We start from the raw sequence: 27,698 nt of genomic DNA on the forward strand, positions 1-27,698 counted from the left end.
ATGCTGGAAGCCCAGGGAACGAGCTGACGAGGCCGGCGCTGATGGAAACCGTTGCGGAAAGCGGAGGCTCCATGAGACGTTCCCATGCAGCAGGCGGCCCTTACACTCTTTCCTTTTAAAAAAATTTCCATCAGAGTAAAATGCCCATCCCAGAAAAATCTGCCATTTTCAAAATTGGCCGTTTTCACCATTTCACATTTTCGTCAACCATTTAAACCATTTCCGAGCGCCCCGTGGGCAGGGGTGTCTGGTGCCCACCTCGGCCCCGCGACTGCCCCCAGCACCCTCTGCGGAGTACCCCCGGCTTCCCGGATGGAGGCTCTGCCCCACGGACACGCCGTCCCCATCACTCGGCCCCCGCGCTTGCCCGCTTGTACGACCGCTCACACACGTGGACCCCGGGCAGCGAGCCTTTGCCTCTCTGTACGTACGGTCTGAGCCAGGCCAAGTAGCCACTAGTCTGTCTGTCTGTCTGTTGGATTTGCTGGAGAAACTGCTTTGAGCTGTAGTCCTTGTGGAGGAGGCTATGAAATACTTCCAGAAATCACCGACACACCGACACGGTATGGGATTTGTGAGTCAATGCTTTTTTGAGAAAATCTGTGATTTTCCAAATTCATATATATATCTATTTTTATGCTAGACAAGAAATGTTCTGATTTCTCTTGTTTCGCTTTAGTAAATATCTTTAAATGGTTGTATGCTTGTTGTAGGCTGTTTTGTGGCTAACCAAAATGTTACTTGTAGATCCGAATGCATGAAGATATAATTTGAAGATGAACTTAGGTTTCACTTTTTAAAATCACTCCTGAAATACTATTTGTAGTGATTTTTTAAGCTGTTTCCGTCCCTTTGGGGGTTAAGTACCTGAAGCATTAAGGAGATAAGGGGTGTGCCCTCCGTGCCGAAGTGTGGATGGATCTACACGCACAAGTTCACCCCGGACTTGTGCCCCCCTGCCCACCCCGCCACCCGCCGCCATCAACCTGCGTCCTCACGTGGCTGCTGGCGCCGGCGGCGTGAACCCGGAGGCTCTAGGAGTCCGTCCTCGCTGATGTGCCTCCTTTCCCCAAAGACCTCAATAGGGTGAACAGTTCTAATCAAAATGAGATTAAAAAAACAAGTACGTGCATATGGGGTTGGGGCGGAAATAGGTAGAGAAAATGAGTCTGAAGCTGGGTGTGTGCCCCAAATGGAGGGCAGGGGCTCTGCACGCTCGCGGATGGGGCGCCGTGGGTGTCCTTCTGAGACCGCCACTCCCTGAGCAGTGGGACAGACACAGCCTGAGCGAAAACAAGCAAAACCCCCAACCAGGCATTCGGGTTAACACATTTATTTGTGTTCCTGAGCCCAGAGACATTCCTAGAGAGGACAGCACGAGAAACGCGGGAACAGTGCCTTCTGCCGAGTGTGCAGCGTTTGTAACCATGTTTTTTGTAATGCCCTGAATTGTAGGCTCAGGGGGTAAGACCAATACACAAAACACAAAAGCACTTGAATCAGAAGTTGACCCCCCGCAGTCCAGGCCGACAGCTGTCTGGGGATCTGACGTCACCAGGGACGTCGGAAGCCACGCGGACAGACACGTGGACGTCGGACCTTCGGACGGTGCTCTGGAACTCTGGGGAGGGAGTCTGTGCGTTGCATTCGGATGTCGTGGCCTGAGTTTGGGTTCCTCGACAGGGACAGGGACACAGAGTTTCTGTGCCGCAGGTTATGAGAAGGGGCTCACAGAACTGGGCCCTGGGAGGGTCTTAGAGATCATAGAGTCTGGTACTCATTTTCCAGACGAGGAGACGGAGGGTCCCAGACATCGAAATGCCCAAGGTCACGCCGTCAGTGCATGGCAGAATGGGGGCTCTTCTTATGCCGGGATGGGCAGCTGTGTCGTGGGTCAGCACTGCCCCCAGAGAACAGGGATAGGACCCTACCCACCCACGCCAACCATCCACTACCTCCTGTACTTGACACTCTGACATCTGGGGAGGCTGACCCCTGAGTGACTGCCCCTCCCAGCGGGAGCCAGTTCCTAGACACGGCAGATGGCTCACCGGGAGTGCGCCTTCCACCTACAAGCCGGTCCCTTCCGCGGGGCTCTCTCAACTCTGAGTTATGAACCCCCCGTCCTCCTCATCCTAGAGAAGGGACCAGACAGAGACACCCCTGCCCTCCGCACCCCTGAGCAGGTACCAGATAACTTTGGCCAACCTGACACCCCCGAGTCCACTGAAATCCTCCAAACTAGTCTGTCCTGAGCCTCCCGACCCTACCTCACCTGTTCCTCCCCATGGAAACCTCAGTAAAGGTCCCCCGTACCCCCTGGCCCTGACTGACCCGGCTTCCCCTGTGGCCCTGCATGTCAGCTGTGCCCCCACCTCTGGGGATGGGAGTCACAGACCGTCTTCCCGGTGGCAGCTGTCTCCTGCCCGCTGGCCTTGCCATCCCCAAGGACTTATCCAGCCTGTATATTGTACAGCAGTGTCCATTGTTTCTGGAACGTTCCGTGCACGTGTTATGTGGACTGAGGTGAGATCCCGTCGACGTGGCTGAGAGCGTGCGGCAGGTGGTGATGATGAGGTCAGCCAGGAGGGCGGGGCCCGGAGGCCACCTGGGCCCTGAGAGGGGTGGGGACTGCGTCCGGCTGGGGGCCTGGGCCGAGGAGAATCAGCACGAGAGAGCATCGCACAGGAAGTTCACGGCGCGAGCAAAGGCACCGTCCAGAATTGGGTCCTTGCCCTGGTGTCGATTAACAGTGTCTGTCAAGAACGTGCGTTCAGGGAGCAGACCCCAAGGTTCTGGCTGTTGACCCCGGAGCCCCCGGGCAGCTCATTCGTGGGTTCTCCCCATCCCACGGACACTGAAGACATTTACCGAGCACGCTGCGTGATAACAGTGATAACGTCACCATGATGTCCCACGAGCGTGCGTCACCACGGGTCCCGGGACCAGCCCGACTGTGTCGCAGGTGGAAGGCGCTTCTCGCGGCGAGAAACTCTCACCAGAGTGTTTGATCTCTTTCCCTCTGGATCTGCTCCTAAACCATGATGTGACTTTTTATTAAGCTCGTCTAAACCAAAGTGTTTTTGTTTTTACAACGCGCCGTAACGCTAGAAACTTAGCCGTGAAAGAACAGGGGGGGTGGTGATTTCTGTGTGTGTATAGGGCATTTTGTGTCCGTAGGACAAGATGAACCCGTCCAACAGCATTACCTGCAGCTACTCTGTAATCACAAGTATAAGCAATACGGGCACCTGGGTGGCTCAGTGGGTTAAAGCCTCTGCCTTCAGTTCAGGTCGCGATCCCAGGGTCCTGGGATCAAGCCCCGAGTCAGGCTCTCTGCTCAGCGGGGAGCCTGCTCCCCCCCCCCCCGCCTCTCTGCCTACTTGTGATCTCTGTCTGTCAAATAAATAAATAGAATCTTAAAAAAAAATGAAGAAGTATAAGCAATACAGTTTTGACTTGCTAAAAACGAGGAGGGAGAAATACAATGACATTGTTTTAAAGACTGAAGCTTGAGAAGGGTTTCGGCGCATTTGAGGGACACTTAGAAGACTGATAGGACAGAAGTGTCCAAACGCAGCCACACGGAGGGTTACGTAAAGATGCTGATACAACACGTACCGTTTCTTACAAACTGGCTGCCGGTGAGGATGGAGGAGAGAGTGCTTCGGAAAGTAGAATTCAGTAACCATTGGCCCATTGACTGATTCTCTTCTCATTTTAGCAACGAAAAATTCTGCTTTAAAGGAAATTGATAACAGTGAAACCTCATAGAAATTGAGAAGAAGTCAGGTAAAATGTAAGCAGCTGGTGTCGTAGGAAAGAACGGGAAAGTCGTTTTGGAAATGCCCCCGTCTGACGTCTCACTCTGGCTCACACAGTGAGGACCGCCTTGCGGCACCCCAGACCCCCGACCCTCTCAGACCAGCAAAGCCACCAACCTGGGCTTCATTTCTCTGCTTATCATAGACTCCTGACCCATAAGACATAAAACGTATGTCTTATGGCGACGGCTCATGTGACGGGTGACGCTGCTTTTTAGGAATGAGTAGAGAGACCCAGGGGTCCGCCTCCCATCACGATGGCTGCGAGTGGAGAAAAAACACCGAGACAGCCTCGCCTCCAGTGAATGTCAGGGCTGCTTAGGTTGCAAAACACTACAGAGATTTTTAGTGTCTTACTGGGTCTTTACAGACCCAGTTTTCTGAAGTTGTGACCTCAGTTTGGTTAGCGACAGGCTTAGGTCGCAGTAGGTAAAGGAAGTCGGGCCTTCCTCCACCTTTCTGGATCTTTGCGCCACAGCCTGCGAGCCACAAACAGTCGTGACGAAGGCTGTTTGTCCTCGAGGTTCCCAGGGATCCACGCATCTGTCTGGCTTTGCAGGAAATCCCAATTTGCCTAAGTGCTAGAATCCGCTCGTGACACGACGTCCAGTCCAACTGGCTTGAGCAGAAGAAATGGAAGTCCCTGGGGCTTCCGGACTGGAGACTCGGGAACGCCGTGATCCCGGCTCCGACACACCCCCTTCCCCCCAGGCTCCTTACCAGGGCAGGGCCCCCCAGCCACTCCCGGGGTGCGGTTGCGCGTCAGTGCACACCCTGTCTGGCAGGAGAGAGGGGCCTTGCCTCCACCCTCTGTGTCTGTTGCTGGACCCCCAGGGCGAGACGGTGGGTGGACCCGGCAGACTCGGGATCTTCTGTGGGCCTCCCCTCCGAGGGTTACCAGCCGGTGCTCGGCTACAGCCATATGGCCCCCAGCACCCCTGCAGAAGAAGTCCTCCCTGGGACGTGTGCGGTTCCAGGCCCTGGAATTCATCCCATGCCTTAGCCTGCGAGACCCTCTGGAGTCCCCAGACCAGCGGGCCGGCGTCCCACACCTCCTAAAGAATGACAGGCAGCTTCGAGGTTTCCAGGAAGCAGCTCGGGGTTGACCCAAACCACTGATTTGCAGAAAAGACCCCATAGTGTCTTTTGTCTTGGTCCCTGCACACCTGAAAGGCTGCCGGCCCCTGACACTGCGGGGCCGTTCATGGTGATGTGCTGAGCTGCGGGATGTGAGACCGGGCTGTGCTCCCGGAGGACGCGTCACACCTGAGTGCGGCCACTGCGGTCCCGCCTCCTTTAAGGCAAATAGAATCTGTCCCCCAGGAGTTGGGTCTTTCTCTCCATATGTGATTGTAACCTGCACAGCCAGAGAGCGAGCCCAGCCTTTGGGGACACCCCTCCTGCCCAGGGGAGGGCTCGGACGTGCGGAACTTCTGGCTCCCATTCCTGGGTACCAGTGCCCTACTTGAGTCAGGGACCTGCCGGGCTCCAGCCACACGGCCTCCTTCCTAAAGCCCGGGGGTGAGGCTTCCATGGGACTGCCCCAGGGAGTGATGCTGTCCTCTGTCCCCGAGCGACACGCCGGGAACATAGCAGGTGGCTGCCTTCACACACTGATGGTCTAGACTACCGGGGGTAGGACTGTGTGCTATTGGGGACAGTGACAGGACAGAGAAGAGGAGCAGTGCGGTCAGAAGGAGCAGTGCTGGGAGCATCCAGAGGATGGACTGCGGTGTCTGCGGAGGACAGGAAGGGCCTGTGTGGGGCTCCGGGAGGGAGTGCGGGCGGGGAGGTCACGGGCGTGTGAGTGTGCACATGGGGAGGGGGACACAGGGCCTCAAAGTCCACGGTGAGGACACAGTGAGTCCCAGGCCCACATCAGGCTGCCAGGAGGCGGCTGCAGAGCCGCCGGGACAGGAAGGTGACCAGAAGGCGCGGAGCCCCGTGCACCCAGCACAAGCCTCTCACAGAAGCCTGGGAAAGTCAGCGGTGCCCGGACCAGCACCTGCAGCTGAAGACAGAAGTTCCAGGCCCAGCAGCTTGGATGGCCGTGGCAGGGACCCCGTGAGGCCAGACCCCCCCCCCCCCCCCCAGCTCCCGACACTACTCCCTACACCAGCGGCGCTTCTCCCACCGGCGTTCCAACTGCCCCCACCTGCCCTTACCTGCACAGGCACCAGGTGGGGGGGCACCACAGCCACAGGCTTGGACGGGCCCGGCTGGAGTGGACCCTGGCTGAGGTCCGTGGCTCCTGGGGTGCAGCAAGGGTCAGGTGGGCTCCGGTGAGCTCGTTTGCGTTTGAAGCAACGCACCCCAGCAGCACGGGTCCTAACCTCCGAGCCGGTGTGAGCTCGCGCCCGAGCGCCCAGCTGGGCGTCTGCGCTGTGCTCAGTCATGTCGTTCAGGAGACCGTTGCCTGCGTGTAAGCGTGCCTGGGGATGGACGTCTGCCATAGCCACGGTGGAACGTTCTCCATGCGCAGGCACAGGCAGGGACCTGACGGCCTCGAGAGGTCCTTGGCTGCGTGTGTGCCTGCGGCTGTCGGCAGTCCCTGAGCCGGCAGCATCCCAGCCGTGGGTGTCCCGGCCTGAACGGGGATGGCGCTCAGAAGGCATCTGCACTGGGTCGCACAGCAGGCCGGCCCCCAAGCTCAGGAGCACCTGCGCCTTTGGCTCTTGGACCAAGGACCTTCTTGTTCCCGCACGCATCAGAGCCCTGTGCAGCTCGGAGATCACAGTCTGCTTTACCAAAATGACTGTCACAGGAAAGTTGTAGGGCAGCGGTCCTGGTCCTGGTCAGCAGGACCAGAAGGAATGAGTTTCATTGGCCATGACGTGAACAATCATAGAGACCGAGACTGACCACTGTGGCTCGAGGGAACGAGGGCTGGTGGGTCAGGTTACGCACTTACCAGGCAGGAGGAGCAGCGTCTTCATGTGCGCTTTGACCTGGTAGCTCTTTCCAAATTAGTCTCTTATCTTCCGAGTCATTGTCATAACAGGGGTTTTAACCTCCATGCTTTGGTAGATGGTGTGAACAGTGACCTGCCACCGTGTTTTTGGCCAGCTTGAGGTCCCCGGGCCCACAGAGCCTCCGTGTCCACACTCTCCGCCTGTGTTCTCAACAAACACAGGGAGCACCGGCCTCACATTCAGTCCTGTGTGCCCCCAAATTCACGTGTGAGGGGTCCTGTCCCCAGGACCTCTGAGGGAGACCTTATCAGGGCCTTTACAGGGGGTTAAATGAGAATGCTGTCCCTCGGAGGGCCCTGACCCGTATGGCTGGTGTCTTCACAGGAAGAGGAGATTAGGGCACAGACACACACAGGGGCCGAGCAGGTGCGGCCGAGGGAGCAGGCCCAGCAGGGAGGCCCGGCCCTGCTGACGCTGGATCGCGGACGTGGTCTCCAAGCAGGGGAGACTGAGTGTCTGCTGGAAGCAGCCCAGCCTGTGGGGTCTGTTCCGCGGCCCTCCTGATGCTACAGGGAGGGCCCCGAGGAGGGAACCGGCCTTCCCGGGCGGATGGACGCCTGACTGCGGCTCTGGGGGGCAGGATGTGCCTCCATGGGCTCTGGCTGCAGCCGCCACAGTCGTCACTGCGTCTGGGGATGGTTTCCTTGTCCTTCAGAAACGGGGGACAGAGCATGGCCAGAATATAGCAGGAGCTGTGCCCCCCGGCCGCGTGCCCCCAGGGGCTCCGGCCTTGCCTGTGTGAACCTCTCTGGGCTCTGCTCGTCTACCGTGGGCCCCGCCGCCGCTCCCGGGGCTTATCCCTCCCCTGTCTGCCAGCGGCCGCAGTGCCGAACGGCCCAGCATTGTTTATCCTCCTGCTTGTCGCCATAGAGGCTGTGCTGGGAAACCAGGAAAATGCCCGCGGGATCCTCGCGGCCCCAGGAGCCCTCCTCCGGCTACACGCTGCCCTGCCCGGCCCGGGGCGACGTACGGGCTGCGGGTGTCAAGCCTCTGTGTGCTCACATCCGTGGCCACCATGGCCCGCGAGCCACCTGCGGTCTGGCGGGCCAGGGTCTGCCCCGAGGCCTTCGCCTCCCCGGCCGAGGGTGAGCGGCCCCACTGTGGGCCTCGAGAGGTCACCACGTCAGCGGGGCTGGGTGTCCTCAGGGACCTGGAAAGGAGAATGCAGGTTAGTGGACAGCGTCGCATGAGGGCCACGGGCCTCGTGGGAGGAAGGGCCACGCTGCGAACTTCAGCGTTGGTGCCTGGACATGGCGGCGCAGACCCGCCGCCTGGAAACTCAGGTGCTCTGGGGAGGAGCAGACACAGAGACTCACCCCCGCCGCAGTGTGCTCGGGCCCCAGGGCTGACACCTGGCTTTGACGGGGAGGACAGGCCTCCTGGCTGCGCGCGAAGATGTCTGAGAAGGAAAATAGTCACAGCTCCGTGTCCCTCTAAGTCTCGCTCTGTTTCTGGCTTGAAGGGAGGTTGGGCTGTGCGTGCCTGGGAGCCCAGGCCCGCGGGACGTGGGCGGGTCTGTCATTTGGGCCACGTGAGTGCGGAAGGTGAGGAGAAGGGACAGCGCCCCTCGCTGCGTCCCTACGCTCGGCAGACACAGACTGAAGCCCTGTGCGCGTCCCCCTGCAACGGGGCCCTGGGGTACAGGACGGGCCGACCGAGTGCTCCGTGGAGTCACGGCCGTTGTTAGAGCCGCGAGGGCCCAGCCTCCGCTGGGTGTTCGACTGTGCGTGGCTGCACGTCTGCACGCCCGTTATCTCACATCGCGGGCTCCCTCAGAAGGTGACACGGCTAAGCCGCTGGGGCCTGGAACACGCTTGGACTGAGAGTTTCGCGCTGCCAGGCTGAGCCCTGGGGCTGCCGTCTCCCCAGGGAACTGTCGCGAGCACGTCCTCCCCATGCGACTGGCAGGGTCCTCGCCTGCGCCCGGCCTGGGGCCCCCGCGACCCGCAGACCTGGCTCTCAGGGGCTGCCTCCCCGCGGGGGTGGCTCTGTCCTCACCGGGTGAGCACCCGGGGCAGCTTCCCCGGTGAGTCCTGTCCTGGGGCTGGCCATGCAGACCCACACGGCTGTCTCCGGCAGCTGATTGGGGACACTCTAGATCGCCGGTGCCTGGGATTCGCAAGCATTGCTAGAGAAATGGGCAGAAATAAAACAGAAGGCATTTGGGGGGCAGTGGAAACAGATCCTTCTTGCCTCATGTTTAGAACAGTTTTTGGGGAAATATATTAGGTTCTTGAGCTCCGTGATAAATGTCTTGGGGAGCGTCCTGGCCTCCTGCCGGGAGGATGCTGTGGCCTTATTCCCGTGCCTTCAACAGAGTGACCCCTGCTCTTTCTGGAACTGTCCGGTTGTGCGTGTCTCCAGCCCCTCCGGGTCGGCAAAGGCACAACCTGGAACAAGAGTCACCCTTGTCCTGGCCACCCTCCCCCCAGGGCAAGTGCAACGGTCAATGCTTGTGCCCAAGCCCGGCGGCTGGAGCTCCCACTTGTTAGATGGGCCTCGTGAGTGAGGGAAACGGGCTTGGTGGAGGACCCTGCTGTGTGCGGGGGAGGGGAAGAGAGTGTGGGTGCAGCAGAGGGGAAGGGAGCAGAGGTGGGGGGTGACGGGGTGAGTGACTGAGGGAGCGCTTCCTGGTCAGGAGCCGCTGGCAAGGGCCGTGCTCTGCAAGTACACGGACCCGGGGGCACTGGGGGACAGGGCAGGGGACGCGTGGACCCGGGGGCGGTGGGGGACAGGGCAGGGACGCGTGGTGGACCCTCGCTGGCACCCCGAGGGTGCAGAGAAATGGTTCCTGAGCCCACGAGATTGTTCTGAGGTAAGGATTCTAATTACCCTCATTCAAAGAGGCGGCGCACGTAGGGGCTAGGTTACCCACTCGTGGGCCGGCTTCTGTTTGTTTTTGTGCTTTTCTTCTTCCAACTGGAAAAAAAAAGTTAAATTTAGGGAAGTACGAAAGTACAAACAACGGTCACCATCCGCCACTTAGACACCACGCGCGGGCGCACCGCACTGGGAAAGCGCCGGCGTGTCCGGTCTGGATTGTGCGGGAACCAAGCGGAGCTCCCCTTCGCAAACCCCCATGCCCCCACCGCCCCTGCACCCCCCGCCTGCCACCAATTTGAATTCGGGGTGCGGGCCACGCCTTCCCATTCTGGAGCACATTCCGGAGGGTAGAAGGAACGCCCACGCTAGTAGTACATAGAATCGAAATCTCGTCCGCGGAATCACCGCGTCGGTATCGTTCTGGAGCCTCCTGTCCCCTTCAGTGCGCTACAGGAGCTCCTTTCGCTCCTCGGCCTTCTGCCGGGCGTCCACACGCTCCGAGTTCTGGCGCCTAAACGAGGCTGCATGGCCTCCTGCTGCTTTGTGCGTAGACGTGGAACTGGGTCAGAAAGTGCATTTTATAAATGTTATTAGATGATTGCCGACTACTGCTCAGATTTCTACTAAGTGGGAGGATGCTTGATGTTTTAAGACTTTTTAAACATTTTGCCAACTTCACGTGTCAGATACTTTAACTGATGAGCCACCTAGGCGTCCCGGTGAGCGATTTTAACCAGCGTTTCTGCATTGCTGGTGAGGTCGGGCATTTATTGAAATTGTTGGCCATTTCGGTTTCTTTGTGAATTGTTTATTTACACCCTTTGTGTATTTTTCTATTAGGTTATCTGTTCTCCTTAATGATTGCGATGTCCTTTATAAATTCTAGACATTAGTCCCCGGTCGCACAGGCATCAGGTAGCTTCGTGTTGTCTTTGTCACCACGTGGGGTCTTTCAGAATAAGAAATGCTGGAGCTTCGCAAACCCATCAATATTTTTGTTAATTTTTTTGTTTGTTGCTTAAGAAGTTCTTCCTACCTAAAGCTCTCTTTTCCTTCTAGTAGTGAATCATTATTTCCTTCTCGTACTAAATCTGGTTTGCTGTGTGGTGATATTAAAACCAAATTCATTTTCCTCTAGGAAGACAGCTGTTCTCCCATCAGCTGAGCTGCCTTTGACTCGCTTCTCTCTCCTTCTCTGATGCGTTCATGTGTCCATTTCATTGGTTTTAAATGTACAGTTTAGGTGCTGTGAGCCCTTTCGCCTCAAGCAAAGTACACAGATTATTCAACTGAAAATTATTTTTGAAATAGGCGCTAAGACAACTCGTTCATTCTCATGGTTTTTCTCTTTTTTAAATCAATTAAGTAATTTTTAAATTATGTTCAGTTAGCTCCGTATAGCACATCACTAGTTTTTGACACAGTGTTTAATGTTTCATTGCTTGCATGTCACACCCAGCGCCAGATCCGTTCCCAACGACGCTACGATTTGGTTGGATTGTTCCTCAGGGTGTAGCGGGTCGGGCGTTGGATCTAGACCAGAGGGAGCTCAGCTCACAGCTTGCAGTCTCCAAGGACTGGGTTCCTAGAAGCTGTTTTAGGCCACCTTGCCCACGCCGGCTGGAATGTAAGGTCCCTGATGGTGTTCCCCGCCCTGAGAGTAGAGCCTGGCCTTGGCAGGTGTTCTGTAAATACTTAGGGGATATGTGATTTTCAAGTGTGGCCTGTGGGTAACAAAGAAGGAGCTGGTATCAGTGACTGGAGGGGAAGAACACAGTAAAAACAGGGTGTGCTTCCAAACGTGGCTATCTTGCAGAGAAGGGCTCTGGATGCTGTGGGGCCAGTGGGGGGAAGCTGCAAGGAGACAGGTGTCTTCGCAGGTGCTCCTCTCGGATTCACATCTGCCCAGGGGAGCGAGCGCTCGCCCAGTGGAAGCACATTCTGGCCATCAGCTTGCACTGCCATAGAGAGGGCTGCGTAGACGCACAACTGTCCCTGTGGCCATGGGGGACCTTGACCTGAGGCACCTGCTTCGGGGACAACAGGCCCTTCCCCGTCCTTTCTGGAGCTGGCAGTGTCTGCACCACAGCGTCTCGGTCACCTGACTCGGCACAGGCGAGGCCGTAGCAAATGAAGCCGAGGGACTCCAGTCTGGTCCCAATGGCAGGACGCGGAGTGTTTCCACTCAGGTTCAGGGTTGTTCGAGGGGTTCGTTTGGAGATCCTTAAACCTAGAGGACTTCTTGGAGTTCACACTTGTAAGTGTCTCTGCTTCAAGTTTTTGCATTGGAGCTTTAAGTGACTTGCAGATTTAGAACTGTTTAAAAATGGAATCGCACCGTGCAAAATATCAAGGAAAAGAGGAACTGTGAAAATCGTTGAAGACATGAGTTTAGACGAGTTAAATGTGAATGACTCACTGCAGATGCTCGGTTTGTCCTGAGTTTTATAAATACCTGCGAACACTTGTAAATTTTATTTCTGATGTTAGGGTGTTTTTCCCCCCTCTCTGCTTAAAAATAACTCCTGACTTTCTCCTACGGTCCACGTCGCAGCAACAGTGCCGGTATGTGTATGAGATGATTCACGTTTCCAAACCGGTGTGTGTTTTTGCAAACGTTCTCCTTGCAAATATACAAACTGATGTTTCTGCGCGCACCTGCTGTGTGAGGCTCACAACGCCCCCTGAGACCCACTTGCAGGAAAGGGACGGAAACTCTGGATGCCTTCGGATATTTTCTCGGGGGTGGGTCCCCTTGCTGGAATTAAGCATTTCTCTTTTAAAGGCAAACTTTCCTTCTGAAACTCCATGGGTTGGGGTCTCCCCTGTTCTGTGTGAAAGTTTGCTGTCTCCAGGGTAGGTCTCATTTTATCCAATTATGCAATGTTTTTTTTTAACTGAAGAAAGCCATATTCTCTTCATCTGTAAAATGGGACCCATACTGGTAACCACTTCCAGGGCCACAAGGACAATGGAATTAGTCAAACGTGAAAGACAATTAAATGTGCCACATGTAAGGTAGCCCCAGGCTCCAGGGCACAAGGAAAGACCTCATGTGAGCAGGTGTAGGTGCTGGTCTCTAACCATAAAGGCAGGTCCCTCTGGGTCTACGGGCTGCCTTGGTGTTTGCACAGCATAGTCCCTGCTCTGCTCTTGAATGACCTTGGCATCTGGCATTCTGTTCTCCGGCACCTGTCCCTCCTCTGTCTTCCTCCAAAGCCGAGGTTCCCAGCTGCTGTGCTCTGCTGTCTTCTAGTAGTAATACAAGATATGTGTGCCCGAGGGACTGAGCTAGGGGATCTTCTGGAAGCGTTTCTAAAATGTGGGTAGACTTCCTCCCCAAAGAGTAGCTTTTAATTGTTTAGTTATAACTTCCCTTTCTGCCCTTTAATTCAAAATACAACTATTCCTACTGCTACTAGTAATAAGCTGGAGATGATCTACGTGTGCATTAATGCAGGAGTAGAATATTCAAAAATGACACAGACACTCAGCTGTGAACTGGTAGGGGAAAAGCCGCATGTATAAAATGCCAGCGGTAGAGTGTGAGGCAGTGGTACCGCAGAAACCGTATCTTAATTAAAGACGAGTATGTACGTACTGTACATAGGCCTAAATTTCTGGGATAGGAAAGACCGTGTCAGCAGTGAGTTCTCTGTGAGTGACTACAATGTTTATTTTACTTCAGTGTGTATCCAAGGGGCTTCGAGGTCCATATGGGGTTCATCTAAACTGGGGATACCCAGTAGTTCTGGTTATGCTAATTGCCACATGCTTCCGACCCCAACTTTTCCAAGAGCAGAGGCGTCTCTTTCATCTCCAAGCTAACTCAGCTGGGATTGGAACTCTTCTTGTGTGCGTAGCCACACTGGGGCTGGAAGCATGGGGACGATGGCCTCAGGTGACTCCTCATGTAGCCAGGACCACCGGCTCTAAAACTCAGCAGTAGGAGCAGAAGGGGGAAGTCGGGGGTGGCAAGAGGAGAAGACAGAGACACGTGTGTGCAAGTACAGAGGAAGGAGCATTACTTCCCGGTGCGGCGTGGGTAGACCAGCACATCTCCAGGGGAAGAAAATGTGGACAGTAAAATCAAAGATGGGCATATTCGTTATCTGTTGCTGTAACGGATTTTTCTAAAACGGAGTGGCTTTAAAATGATACATGTCCATTATTTCAAGTTTCCATGGGCCAGGAATGTGGGTCCCAAGCTCCAGGGTCACCACAAGCTGCAGTGTGGGCGTTGGCCATGTCTGGGCTCATCCGAAGACTCGACTGGGGAAGGACCCCCTTCCAAGCCCCTTGGTTGTGGGCCCTTAGACCACAGGCCTCGTTCCTCACTGGTTGTTGGTTGGAGGCTGTGGCAGTTCCTTGACAGTCCAGTCTCTGCAGCCCAGCAGCTGGCTTCGTCCATGCACATGCGTGGAGGAAGCCATAGATTGCCGGCAAGTTGAAGTTATGATCTCTCAACACCTGATTGTGCAAGTGACAACCCATCATCGTTGCCATATTCTGTGGGTCTGAAGCAAGATAGTAGGGCCAGCCCACACTCGAGGGGGAGGATGGGCCAAGCGGAAAGATAGCAGGAGGTGTGTTCATTTGGGGGCACCCCAGAGCCTGCTACCGCATGGGCTTGTTGTGTAGATGTTGGGGTGGGGGAGGGTATCCAGGAAGAGCCGAGCGAAAGCAAGGAGCAGGGAATGAAACCGCGATCTTGGGATCCTCGGTTTACAACTCTGACCCTCCTCATCGTCCTAAGAAGGCACATTCCTTTCGGGTCCTTTGCTTTTCCTTTCTCAGAACGTAAGGACAGATGTTCTCAACATTGAGGTCGTTACTTAAAGGGACTAATGCTGAACTCTTGGTAACATTAAATTCATGGGGTCACAGCCTCGCTGCCCTGAGATGTTCCCAGAGAGTCTTCCATGCCCAGATACAGTGTCTTTCAAGTTCACGACTGTGAGTGGATCCTTTACATCAGGACTCAGACCAGGGTCCGGAGTTCTCTGGCGGACTAGCCAAGTGCTGGTCACCGTGGCTGGGAGAAGCCCCTCCCTTAGCTTCTGTCTCAGTAGCTTAGAGGAGCAGAAGTTTCCTATGGGAGAAGAAATTACAGACAAGAAGTCTAGAATTCTCTCTAATGCATGTGATGCGTCCTGTGTCTCTCTCATTTCTGGAGCCCTCTGTGCCTGCGTGACACTGAGTATAGGGTCTGAGGTCTGAGCCCTTTCACGAGGCATCTGGATATGCACCCTCAGGAAGCTAAGGGGGATAATGAAGCAGTTTCTGGGGAGAAGAGCAAACTGTAGGTACATGACCACTCGCTATACCAGGCTGCGGCTGGCAGGGCCAAGCATGATTTACTACGTAATGGGAACCTGACAGCTTTGAAGACCTATTTGTTTCTACAAATTGGAGAAGTACAACCCCTGAAAAGCGACCGAGAAGCTGCTAGAAAGAGTCAGTTTGGCTGAACTTCCGTTTCTGAGCATTTGGAGGTTGAGTAGCGCTATCCCCGGATTTCACATGTTGGGAAAAGCTGGAGAGGATGGTTGGGAGTTTTGCTCTGGACTGGGTGCCTGGGTGGCTCAGGCGGTTACGGGTCTGGCTCTTTTTTTTTTTTTTTTTTAGGGTCCGGCTCTTGGTTTCAGCTCAGGTCACAGTCTCCGGGTTGTGAGATCGAGCCCCAAGTCAGGCTCAGGCTTAGCGCTCGGTGAGGACTCTGCTCGGATCCTCTCTCCTTCCTTCTGCCCCTCTCCCGCTCACACTCTCTCCTTTCCTGAAAAATAAATCTTTAAAAGAAAAAAAGAGTTTTACTCAGGTCAGCTATTAGCACTTGTAGGACAGTAGGAGGAAAGAAGGCTCGTCTCAACATGTTTCAGGGGGATCTGAGCCCGAATAAGTGAGACCCAATAAAAGGCGAGCGTGCTGTTGGTCCGCTCTGTACCCCGATTCTGCGTCCTGCCATGCCGTGCACATACCCGCACGTCCTCCGATCAAACCCCGCTTGATCGGGCCCCGCTTCTCGCCCCGCATCTCTACTGCTCTGCCCGGTGTGGGGAGGTCTGCTTCCTCCCTTCCGTCTGGGAGACCCTTTGCCCCATTTAACTCTCCCTTCCGATGGACGTTTCTCTGCTGTTGCAAAGCAGGGCTGTTGGATTCTGTGGGTGAATAAAAGCTCGACACGTAAACAGAGTTTATGGGAAAGCAAACCCTGAGCTCTCTATGCAGAGCCTCGAGTAGCCGGACGGAGGGGTGCACAGCCCGTCCCCCATCAGGATGCTTGTCGCCCGTCTTCACTCGGAAAGCAGAGCCTTCGGGAATACGCGTTCTAATAGAGGGTTGAGTCTCGTGCTCTTCCTGTCACTGTTACAGTAACTGCTCGGGGGACATTTGAAGAGTGACAGCAGCGGTTTTCCTTTCATTGACAGACACACGTAAAAGGCAGGTGAGCATCTGAACCGTATCTAAGTCTTAAGAAAGCGAAGACAGTTTTTGCAAAGTAGTGGGATATCGAAACAAACCAACAGTGGATTGTGTTGTTCTCCATCCATTTTTAAAATTCAGTGCGAGATTGAATAGTTTTCTTTTGATGTATGAGATTCCTAAGCCCTAATTCTGGGGTTATTTCATGATTTCCAGCCCTAATTTTCAACAGAGGACTAATTGCTCCGCTTAATATATTATAAACAAAGATTTAAGAATCCGTTCTAGAATCTGGGACGTTACAATGTATGCAGTTTCCCCAATATCCTGTTTCACAGAGAAAACATCAGCTGACCCAGCAGACCAGAGTGTTCACTGTGGAGCCCAGGCCCGTCTTCAAGGACAAGAATGTCCGGCATCTAGAAGTCAGGTCAAGTAGCAATAGTGATCTATTGGCTTTTTTTTTTTTTTTTTAATTGTGTTCAGCAAGCCAAGGGGTACTTGGAAAAGCCATAGAAAAAAAGACAATGTTGAGTCTATTGAGATATAGAACCAAAGCCCGGTAACTGTTGGGGTTTTGTGATGGAAGAGAGTGTAGATGTCGTCAGTGGTGAGCCTGTGAAATGATGACGTCAGAGCCCGGGGCAGCGGGAGACGCGGTCGGGAGCCCGTGCTGTTTCCTTGGCTTCCCGCAGCAAGTCCATGCGGAGTATTTTAATGGGATAAATCTAGAGCACAGGTATTGGGTTACCAGGAAAATTAACTACTATTGTTTAATAAACCCAAACCAAATGAGGCGGACAAGTGAGCCAATGTGCTTGTCCGTCGTGGACGGTCCTCAAGGGCGTCCATGCTCAGGTGACAAGGCAGGGAGTAGAGGTTTGCATTGATCATAAATCTTTCCATGAAGGCAAGCTGTCCAGGGCTCGTCGCGGTGGAAACACACAGAACTAAGAAGTCAGGCTGGACGGCAGAAGATACCAAACGAAGGAAGCCAGAAAACCGGAAACGTATTAGCAAGTGTGGCAACAAGACCGAGACGAGCGTAGTTGTCATTTCAAACACATCCACGCTGCAAACATGCGCTAATACTCAGACTGAGTCAAGAAAAAGACTGCTGTTGGCCTCAGCTGCCAGAGGCCATCTCTGAAAGTGGTTCCTCTTCCCTTGACCCAGAAAATCCTACAGAATTATGCAAGTCGTAAGGGTCACATCTTCGTGTTCACTTGAAGAACACACATGCAACCACCCAGCCCGTGCAGGGTACGCACATCCAAAAAGCCCCCAAGTGTCTGCAGGATGCCACCTTACAAAGCAGCGGGTCCCCTCTGATGCTGTGACACAGAGTGAACCAAACAGAGGGGCTGGGCCCGGGGCCGGCGGTCCCCCAAGCGTGCTGAGTGTTCGCTGCATAGGCTTCTGTGCGGAGAGTGATGGTGAACTAACAGGGTACAGACTCTGGTCCCTGAGCACGTCCCGGGAACGAGCCCCCAGATACGACACAGAACTTCCAGGGCTCATGGTCACGAGTGTTCACTTCAATTGAACACGAAGATGTGACCCTCCCAGACCCGAGCTCTCCGTGCCCCGTCAAGACAAGCCTCCCTGAGAAGCAGCAGCCATTCCTCAGCCAGAAGAGGAGGCTGCACAGAGACAGTCCTGCATACACTAAAAGCAAATAAAAATAACTTTAAAAACGAACAAAAAACCTCCCCAAACAAAGCCTGCCTGTTGATGTGAAATATTGCACCCAGTGATAGACGGACTGTACAAGTCTGGACTACAGGGCTTTACACGAGGACGCAGCCTACACGGGGAGTAACACACCAGGCTCAGTTCATGACGTACGCAGTGACACGCTCCTGGGGACGGGGACGGTGCCCTTTGGAGGGACGCACTCAGTGCCAGCCCACGCACCAGACAGCAGCCCCACAGCTCACGGAGCAAAGCAGCCACGACGCACGAGCAGAGGAACCACAAGGTCAGGAGTTGTACCTCGCCTCTGGCAGGCTCTGTGGGCTCGGGAGCTCCCGTCGGCCCAACGTCAGAGCCGTGTGCACGGCCGGACCCAAGTCCCAGCTGGACAAGGGAGAAAACCGTCACGCGTGGCCCTGTGCTCGGAGAATGTGAACTTGCTCGGCTGAACTTGCTCGGCTTTTAGGAGATGATCGCATTTTCTCTGCAATGAGAGCTTATCCTTGTAGGATGCTTTAGGGATCCCGGATGGGGAACAAGGCTGTGCTCGGGGAGTGGGTCTCTCCCTCCCTGTGCACGTCACACGCATGTGCATGTGTGTGGTATGTGCGTGTGCTCCCCCGTGCTGCCGCCTTCGGGCCCGAGGAGTGAGTGCTTTGGTTTTTCTGAAGAATCGGAGACTCTGCTCCAAGCCAGGGTCACGGCCACGTGGCAGCAGAAGCTGCCTCAAGCCCGGGACACTTGGCAGGGCCCAGGCTCGCGCTGCAGGGCTGCGTCCAACAGAAGACACGTCTGCCCTGGCTCAACTCTGCTTTTTCTAGCAACTTTATCCGGACCCCACTCGGGCCCTGTTTTCGGCCTTATATTCTGCATCGGGACAGAACTCTGTCCTTCCCCTGGGCACGCAGACCCCAAACCCTGCAGTGAGCTTCGAGAAAGACGCAGCCAGTGTCCCGTGGGGGCCTGTGGAGTCACAAGGACGCACAGAGAAGGAGCCGCTCGAAGAGAGAGAGATCCCCCGTCTGGGGCAGGGGAGTGGCAGGGAGTTCCTGAGCCAGAACCGAGACGGCGGCACCTGTAGCAACGGGGAGTGCCCGGGAGATGTCCAGAAGGGACGCTCGTGCGTCCCCCAGAGGATCACAGAATCCGGGTGTTTCAGAGGATGAGATCAAAGGAAGTGGAAAATCTTTCCGCTGGTGACCGGCTTCCGGCTGCCCCCACAGAGGGGCCTCGTGGCACTTGTCTCCTGCGACCCCAGAGGAGGATGCGAGAGAGTCCGCGCCAGACGGACAGACTAAAGGGCACTCTGCCCCGTCAGCTGCTGACAGGGGATGCTGAGCTCAAGCCGTGGCCTCAGTGGCCTGCCGCTCCTGGGGACGCGGGGACAGTAGCACCAGTGTCCTCCTGGTCCCGCGGCTCCTCCTCGGGTTCTCCATTGTGTTGCAGCCCGCCGGCCTCACAGAACACTCTTCCTTGGGGTGCGTCCCGGCCCATCCTGTCCCCCGAAGGAGAGAGGATCCGGCCTCCGCCTCCACGCGTTCTTCGCGGGTTTGAGACGAGGCCGGATGGCGCAGTGATTGGCTCACAGAGCTGGAATGTACACCCAACTGTCGGGGCCTTCGGAGCCATGACCCTACGTCCGTTTTACCCATTCCCGAGAAGTAGGCTGCTTTTCTGGGCAGTCGAGCCTTAACAAGGCACTGAGCGGACCAGCGCCTTCTGGTAGATTCTGCGTGTGTTCTCCAATCACGCTGTGTCCAGGTCATACGTTTTTCCAGATTGTATTTTCCTGCTCTGGGGTGTTTGGCGGGCAGGGCCACGTGAGGGAAACGGGGCTGTTTGTGAGCGTCTGGACCTGACCCAGCTTCGGTGCCCACCTTTGTCCTCTGAGCTGGTGGTTCCCGAGGCAGACAGCTCAGTGGACAGACAGAGGTTGCAAAACAAGGACAGGGCTTCCATTAAACTCCCAGTTCTGCTGATTCTGTTGCAAAACATTCCAAAGCAGCTCCGTGCGTGGGATTGGCCCTTGTGCGGGCCCTGCCTGGGAATAAAGGGCTCGGTCGTGAAGGACGCTGGTCCGCCAGCCCTGCTAGGATGCACCCCACTCTGTTCTTAAGAGCTTTTAGCACGTTCATGTGTGATTTTGCTCAGAAAACTGGAATTCCTTTTAACTGTTTGAATGAGTGAATGAAGGAAGGAAGTCCTGGAGAGACGCTCTAAAACCTTCCCTTAGCAAGTGCCGCCAGCCCGCACAGCAGGTGGTGGGCAGCAGGGAGCCACGGGAGGGCCAAGGCTGGCGGGCCTGGCATGGGTGCATGGGCGTCACCAGCCCCGGATCGTCACGGCGGCCTGCCAGGAGGTCTTGCTTGTTTGGGTGGTGGATGTCCTGGTGATGGGCACGCCGGCTTGACTTCACAGATGCCTGCGTGGCTATGCCCCAGGCGCTGCTCTAAGTACTTTGTAACCATCAACTCCCCTTCCTCACTACCTATGGGGTGACATTCTTATGTTTTAGAGACGAGGAAGTGATAAAACAGAGAGGTGAAGTCACTTGCCCAGGGTCACACAGTTCATAAAAGGCAGAGGTGGGATTTGAACCGGAGTGGTCCGTCTCTGGAGTCTGGGCTCCACTGCGACACAGACCCGCCTTCATGCTGTGACCGGCAACAGCGAGCGTTCGTTTCTTGCAGAGGCACCTGCCGAGTCCGGGATAAACTGCCCGGCATCCGAGTCGCTCCCTCCTGATCCCACCTGTCTTCTGAGGGCTCTGGCATCGGACCTGCCAACTCTTTTTTTGCCTTGACTTCCCTTTACTGCAGAACAATAGCTGTAGTTTTAAAAAGTGTAAAAGTCTTTCAAGAAGCCAGGTGAGTAGCTGATGAGCCGCTCGGTCAACAGCGGACTTGCCCGTGCATCCCCTCACGGATCTCCGAATCCTCCGTGTGAAGTATGACACGGTCACAGAGATCCGTCTCTTCCAGATGGGGAAAATGGAGCTCAGAACTTGACCCCCAGCCTGGATACGAGTCGAGTGTGGGTCTCAGATGCAGATGTCCTAACTCCAACCTGGGTGTCTGCTCGGCACTTTCTTCATCAGACTCAAGGGCCAGGGTGCTCCGGCCCCGGAGCCCTCTGGGCCCACCCATGCTCCACCGAGAATTCTCCCTCCTCACAGGGCCCCTCCGCTCACTAACCGTGACCGTCCGTCCGTCTCCAGGGGCTCTCCGCTGGACCAGTGGGGTCCTGCGTGCTGGGCCCCAGGGTCTGGGCTGTGTACTGTGTCCTGAGCCAGTACCGTCTTAGGGCAGCTACGATCAAGGGACAGGCCACCCCCCCCCCCCGATGTCATTTATTTGTCATTATTATTAGAATGGAATCACCTTGTGAAAAATGAAATATTATCGGTAAGGCAAGTGTCTACTCAGACTACAAAGTATCCCCTACCCCAATTGTCATCCTACCAAGGGCACCTGCTTTAAAGGGCTTTTCTTTTTATTCTTAGAAACTTATATTTGGGTGTGTAAAGTATACAGCAGTATTTTGAGAGGGGTCATATAATAATAACTGCAACTTGTTTATTTCCACTCAACAGTGTGTCTTCGAAGTGAATGTGCGTTATTCTTTTAGACAGCGGCAGGAAACTGCCAGGCTCTATGAAATCATTTCCTTCGAGACGGGCATTCAGAGTTTGGGGGTTTTCCTGTTGCAAACAATGATGCCTGAGCACCTCAGGACCGTTGTTCTGCCCACCGCCCTCCTAGCGCCGGCCTCTGCTTGCCCAAACAAGTCCCCTGCCTTACGCCAGAGCCCGGGAGGACCGCGCAGCCACCGGTTCTAACTTCCTCATTTTAAGGGTGCGGAAGCACACGTGGACAGTGACTGTTTATGTCCACAGCAGCAGAAGGACTTCTGCCAGCCTCACCAAGCCCCACCTACAGCTTGGGTCTGGCTTCCCAGCCACACAGACTCCTTTGATGTCAGTCCCGTAACAGGGAGACTGAGTGTCCTGTGCGTATGCTGGAAACGAGGAGTGCCCAAAGGACAGACGTCCACGCTCAGGTCTGGCTGGCAGATTCCGGTCTAGAAACTATCAGTGTCTCCAGCATGTGCGCTTTTGGTATTTAATTTGCCCTGGTCCATAACTCTTTCAACATAAAACCTTTCATTAGTCACACCAATTTGATTACAGATTTGGAGTTGCGATCCTCATGAAATCGATAAGTAATTACCCGTCTCCTAAAATAGCAATAGAGCCCTCCCATGAGTGCAGGTCCGCTCCAGCCGCAAGCCCTGCCCGCCGCTGGCCGGGTTTTCCGTGAAGTGTGCAGTACGGGACTTTCAACAGAGAAATTACCCTTTCGTATCGAACATGCTGCTTCTCAGAAAGTACCTTCTCCTTAGGTGTCTTGGGTCAAACGTGGGAGTTTATGGCACAGACATTGCGGAGGTGTTCAGGGCACGGGGCTTTAACAGCAAGAAGGCGGAGGGGGCCTTGCTACTTTGTAGGGACTGGTCGCTCCTGCCTGGTTTTCCTCCCCAGGTGCGTGAGGGCGGGCATCGCGCGCTAACAGGGCTGTGCCAGGTCACTGACAAACACGGAGCGCCAGCTAGACCTCATGTAAATCAAGGCCACGTTTCTTATGACCAAGACTTTCCTCTCATTTTGAATTAGGAAGGTGGTCAAACCGCCCTCAAAAAGCTAATTATTCAATGCTAGTTTCTTACTCAAGTCTTACTCAATTTCCTCTGCTAATGCCTTCCTTTGTCTCACATGTTTTTTTTTTTTTTTTTAAGAAGCAGCTACATGGTAGCTGATGGCTCTGGTTCTGGGTCAGACAGCCCTGGGTTTCCTCCTGGGTTAGCTGGCTCACTTTGGGGGAAGGTGTGTGGGTGACATTCAACTTTCAGTGCTAGCGCCTGACACGGAAACATTCTTTAATGTAGTTAACATACTCATCTTTTGATTGTAATTGTTAGAAACCTATTCTTTGTTGTAATCTTGGAAGATGAATATTGTAATTAATATGATGCTGCCGTCCGACAGAAGAAAGTGTCTGCTGCGTTCTCAGTACGTAGTAGGAGTCTCTGAATGATAGTTATGTTGTATTGGCTTCACCTAACATTTGGGTACTTCTTATGTAAAATAAAATATGAATAGCTATTTAATGAAAAGATATCTAAGTTATAGTGTTCTATTATTTTAAAATCTGTACTGGATTATTACGATGAGAAATGAAAGTCAGTAATGACAAGAAATGGCTCTTCCCAAGCTCCTGGGTGTCTCGGTCAGTGAGGCGTCAGCTCTCGATGTCAGCTCCGGTCATGATCTCAGGGTCATGACATGGAGTCCTGTATTGAGCCTTGCACTGGGCGTGGAGCTGAAGATTCTCTCCCTCTCCCCCTGCCTTCACTGATGCTCTCTCTCTCTCTAAAAATAAAAGAAGAAGGAGGAAACAAAGAGATCTTAAGATTTGGGAGCTTGGGGATTTAAACCAGCTAAATGTTCAGATTGAAGTTCTTTCTCCCGCACGTCCCGAAGTTGTCATTTCTGAGAAAGTTGACATGAATTCCCTTCCGCAGATCTGCTGAATGTTGGGCGTAGAATTTGCAAAGTATAATACGAACATTCCTCATAGGATCTCCTAGGTACGCTCCAACCAGCATCACCAGGGTGACCACCAGAAGGAACGCGAGGTCGATGACCGTGCCCCTTGCGATTCCTGAGCAGAAAGGAGTGGTTTCCAATCTGAAAAATGATGACATTGAGGATCTCCCCACTGGTTGGTGTTTTTAGTGATAAGCGGGCAGAACACGAGGTACATTTATTTTCGGATCTATTTAACACTATCTAGTCAAACTCTTGGCTGGATCCAGAATACACATCACAAGGCTTAAGAAGATTGTTCAAGATGGAAGCGGCTGCCCAGAGACATCCCTACGGACAACCTGTGCCGTGTAAGTACCGAACTGAATGACAGACGGCGGGGTGGGGCGCTCACACTTGACTCTGAAGCAGGAGTCGATTCATTTAAAGGCCTTACGGGTGTCATGGCTTGCGTACGTCTGGTTATGTAAAAAGTGAAAAGGGCAGAAGACTCTGAGCGTCCGGGCCACGTTGGGGGTCGCAGCGAAGGGCCCGGCAGAGATAGCGCGAGAGAAAAGAGCCGTCGTGAGCACCGCGAGGCACGGGGAGGCGCTCGGGATGGGGCTGCACAGCCCCCAGCACCTCTGTCCCGGAAGAGCCGCTCCCTCCTCGTGATCTCTCTGGAACCTTCCACAGGCAGGCTGGGGTTCATTCTGGCTTTCACCGTTGGAAGGGTAGCCCTTCGTTGACCCTCCAGGATGGAGGCACCCTGCCAGGGACGCAGACCAGTGCCCACCACCCATCTCCGTCTGGTCCTTGAGCTGAGGATAAGTTTGACATTTTTTAAATGGCTGGGGGGAAGATTAAAAAAATTTTCACGATCCACGAAAACAGTATGAAATTCAAATTTCCCTTCCCGTACATAAGGTATTGTATCTCAGGCCCACCCACGCGTGGACCCGCTGTCCGCGGGCGTTTTCCACAGGGACGTCCTGGAGCTCCACAGGGACGTCCTGCCGGCTGCTGCGTCGTCCGCTGGCTTCGTTTTCAGAGTCAGCCTCCGGTCCAGAGGAGGACGTCTCCTCTGTGGTTAGGAAACAGCCTCATGGTCTTCGCTTCCTGTGGTTCTTAGTGACTTTCCGATGCTTGGTTGTTCATGCACACACGTGTGTGCTCACGCCCCAGACCACAGGCGAGTGTGAAGGAACCCAGCGGCTGCATCCGCAGCCGTCAGCCTCCCCCTGCTCTGTCGACAGGCTGCAGACCTGACTCACGGTTTAAAACGACGGAGACCTCACTCTCCGTGAACTCAAGGTGCATTACTGAGATGCCCTTGACCTCACAGTATATGTCCAATTTCCATTGCCTGTGTGTGTCTGTGTGTGTGTGTGCGTGTGGGGGGGGGCAAGTATTTTGCAAGAGCTGGTGAGATTTTGAGATAAGTCTCTCTTACAATACTTGCTAGTTACTTTCTGGGAAACACATCCTCATTCATCTGTGTTGTGAAATTCTTTTGATCATTTAATGTGTGCACGAACTTATATTTTCAGATAGGTTTGTATTCTGTTCTGTGGTTAAAAAGGCAATATGTATTGTTTGAGGTTTCGATATGGCCCTAAGGTTATTAATTTTATTCAAAGAAACATGGAACGCTTAGTCTTTTTTAAAGGGAACACTGTTTTCCAAGGCTTTCTGTTATTCCCGATGAGTGGGTTTAGGGCTCCTCTTGGAGACTGAAGTCCTGGCTAACAAATGAGGCTGAGTGCCGTGTCCTGCTGGGCATTCGTGTCCTGCCCAGGCCAGCCTCCACGACGGCCGTCTGCCCGCGGAGTGGCAGCGACCTGCCCCAGATAAGACCTGCGCTTGCTCCCCGGTGCCCGTGACTAAGGAAGCTAATCAGACGAAGTGCAGATAGACTCCCGACGCTGTTTCTGTCTTTGTAAGAAAATGACAAATCAATAAAACAATCATGACTGTGAAAATCTATATCAAATATGTCTGCCCCAGAGAGAAGTTAATTATGGAAGAAACGCCTTTCCAGCATGCTAATTTGTATTCTGGGAACCTTCTGGAACTCAAGCAGAGAGGCTGAATGTGTCGGGGACCCCAGCCCTCCCCCCACTCTGTTCTTGAGCTTCCACCTTTGTCCTCTTTCGTCTGCCCCGACCCTGGTCTGGGTCCTGGGCTTCAGTCCCGCCCACTCCCGGGTCCTTCTAGAAGCTCAGCACACGCGTTTTTCTGCTCCCACGAATCTGTGGCAGCTCTTCACAGGCACATCAAGTCGTTGTTAGGCAGGGTGCAAATATTTTTTTTGAAGTTTAAATTTTGATTATATTATTTTGACATCCAAAGTTTAAAACTCAGTCTTGATTTCATGCTTAGAAAAGTCACATCCATCAAAAGACGACATAAACACTCAGCCTTACTGTATTCTATTTCTTCAGGGTTGATTTTTCATACTTAGACTTTTAGTTTTTCTGGCATCTTCAATTGTAAGGTGTATTGTAGGGATTTAACTTATTTTTTTTTTTTTTCCAAACTGTCTGCCTGTCCCTTTCTACTCACTTGTTCTTATAACCGTTCCTTTCTGTTCTGACTTCAAACAGCACTTATGTCCTGAAGTCTTACGTACACCTCAGTCTGTTTTGGGATTTTTCTCTTCTGCAAGTCTGCCTTTTCTTACTCCTGTTTGCCAGCTCTGTTGAGACGTGGCTGAGCTGCACCACGGGCCGGTGTAGGCTGTAGCCCACCTGCGGAGTCTGCTGCGAGGTGGTGGCCCCGGGCTCCCGCTAGCACCCGATGCTTCACCGCGTAGCCATCTCTTTCTTTGGCAGCAACATTTAAGATCGATTTCCTTCACAGCTCTCCAGTGGGCAGCACAGCATTAATAGCTGTAGCTGCCGCGCTGCCCGTCACACCTGAGGGTGTTTTTGTCTTCTGCCTGGAAGTTTCTACCTTTGGCCACCTTCCGCCTGGCCGTGCCCCCACACCCAAGTGTACTCTGCTCTAAGTGGCAGCAGCTGGGGCCGGTATTCCCACGTGCACCTGACCTGATGGCCGGAGCCCAGGGGTGGCACGCGGGAACCGCGGTTCCGGAGCGGAGCTGCACCCGCCAGCCTCGTCCTCCTGGAGTGGGGCTGACCTGGCCTCCCTGAGCCAAGGGGCAGAGAAGGGCGATGGGGTGGATTGCACCGGGCTGCTGTCTCTGCTCCAGGCCTGACCGAGGGGCCAGGAGGAGGCGCCCTGCCCTCCTGCGTGCTTCCCTCCATGAAGCTTTCTCCTGCCCCGGTGTCCTTGTACTGCCCCCTCACTGTCACAACACGGACCTGCTGTCCAGACTGTCCCGCGCTGCTGAGCTCGATGTCGTCTGCCGCTTGTGCCATAAGCCCCCGAGGGCTCCTCTGGGAGGGAAGCACAAGGCAGGAGGGAGACAGGCCTGGCCCAGCCCCTGTACAAGCACTGAGGGCAGTGAGCCTGGGCCCCCGAGCTGAAGAGAACAATCTAGAACACAGGGTGCCGAAGCCAAGTTGTGCCCTTTGACAGAAGCTCACCAGGGCCAGGTATTGGTTTCCTGCGGCTGCTCGTGCACGTGTGCGGCCGCTTAGAAATGAATTCTCTGGTGATCTGGAGGCCAGGAGCCTGCGCTTAAGATGTTGGTGGGGCTGCTTTCTTCCCCGTGCTCCGCAGAAGAACCCGCCCCCTGTGCTGGGCCGCGGGCCGGGCACGGCTCTCCCCACGTGTCCACACACTGGCCCTCCGCCTGCCTCCTCCACGGACTCCTTGCCCTGCATCTGTCTTCTCTTCTTGTCAGCACTCAGGCAGTTTGGACCAGGGCCCACCCCGATGGCCCGTCTCCATGACACCTGCCAAGACCCTATCTCCAGATAAGGTCAGGTTCACCGTTCTAGGAGGAGGACTTGAACCGATCTTTTGAGGGGACACAGTTCAACCCATAACAGACCAGTCAATACGCTAGCTTCTCTCGCCTTCTCCCCTCCGTCTTCTGTCTCGTGGATGTGTCTTCTCAGGACCTAAACCTGGAGGGCCAGGCCCCTGCCCGGAGCCACACGGCTTTCCTGTGGTGTATCACAAGGACCCACACACCACCCAACGTGTCGCTTTATTGTGAGAATGTGTTTTGCGTCTCAAGCCAGTGGCACGCAGACCAGACTGGAGAATGAGCCCCTCCCTGCCTCACACGCTGTGGGATGTTGGGGTGACCCCTGCGGTCCTCTGGGGGCTGGGGTCAGGCTAGGTGACAGGCAGGAAGGGTCCCTCTCTGACAACCGACCAGGGAACTGACACAGTTGGCACAAGCTGTCCGAGGCGGGCCCTGCGGAGATCTTGAGACCAGGAAGCCACGTCAGAAGCCACGTT

At 54.5% G+C, this 27,698-nt stretch overlaps 1 protein-coding gene across 5 annotated transcripts in view; it reads left to right on the forward strand.

Annotated features, from left to right (window-relative positions):
- Positions 1 to 27,698, forward strand: part of RPS6KA2 (ribosomal protein S6 kinase A2) — a 292,155-nt gene that overhangs the window by 54,025 nt on the left and 210,432 nt on the right. The window lies entirely within an intron of this gene.

This window comes from Mustela lutreola, chromosome 6 (assembly GCF_030435805.1).
Source record: "Mustela lutreola isolate mMusLut2 chromosome 6, mMusLut2.pri, whole genome shotgun sequence".
Lineage (NCBI taxonomy): Eukaryota > Metazoa > Chordata > Mammalia > Carnivora > Mustelidae > Mustela > Mustela lutreola.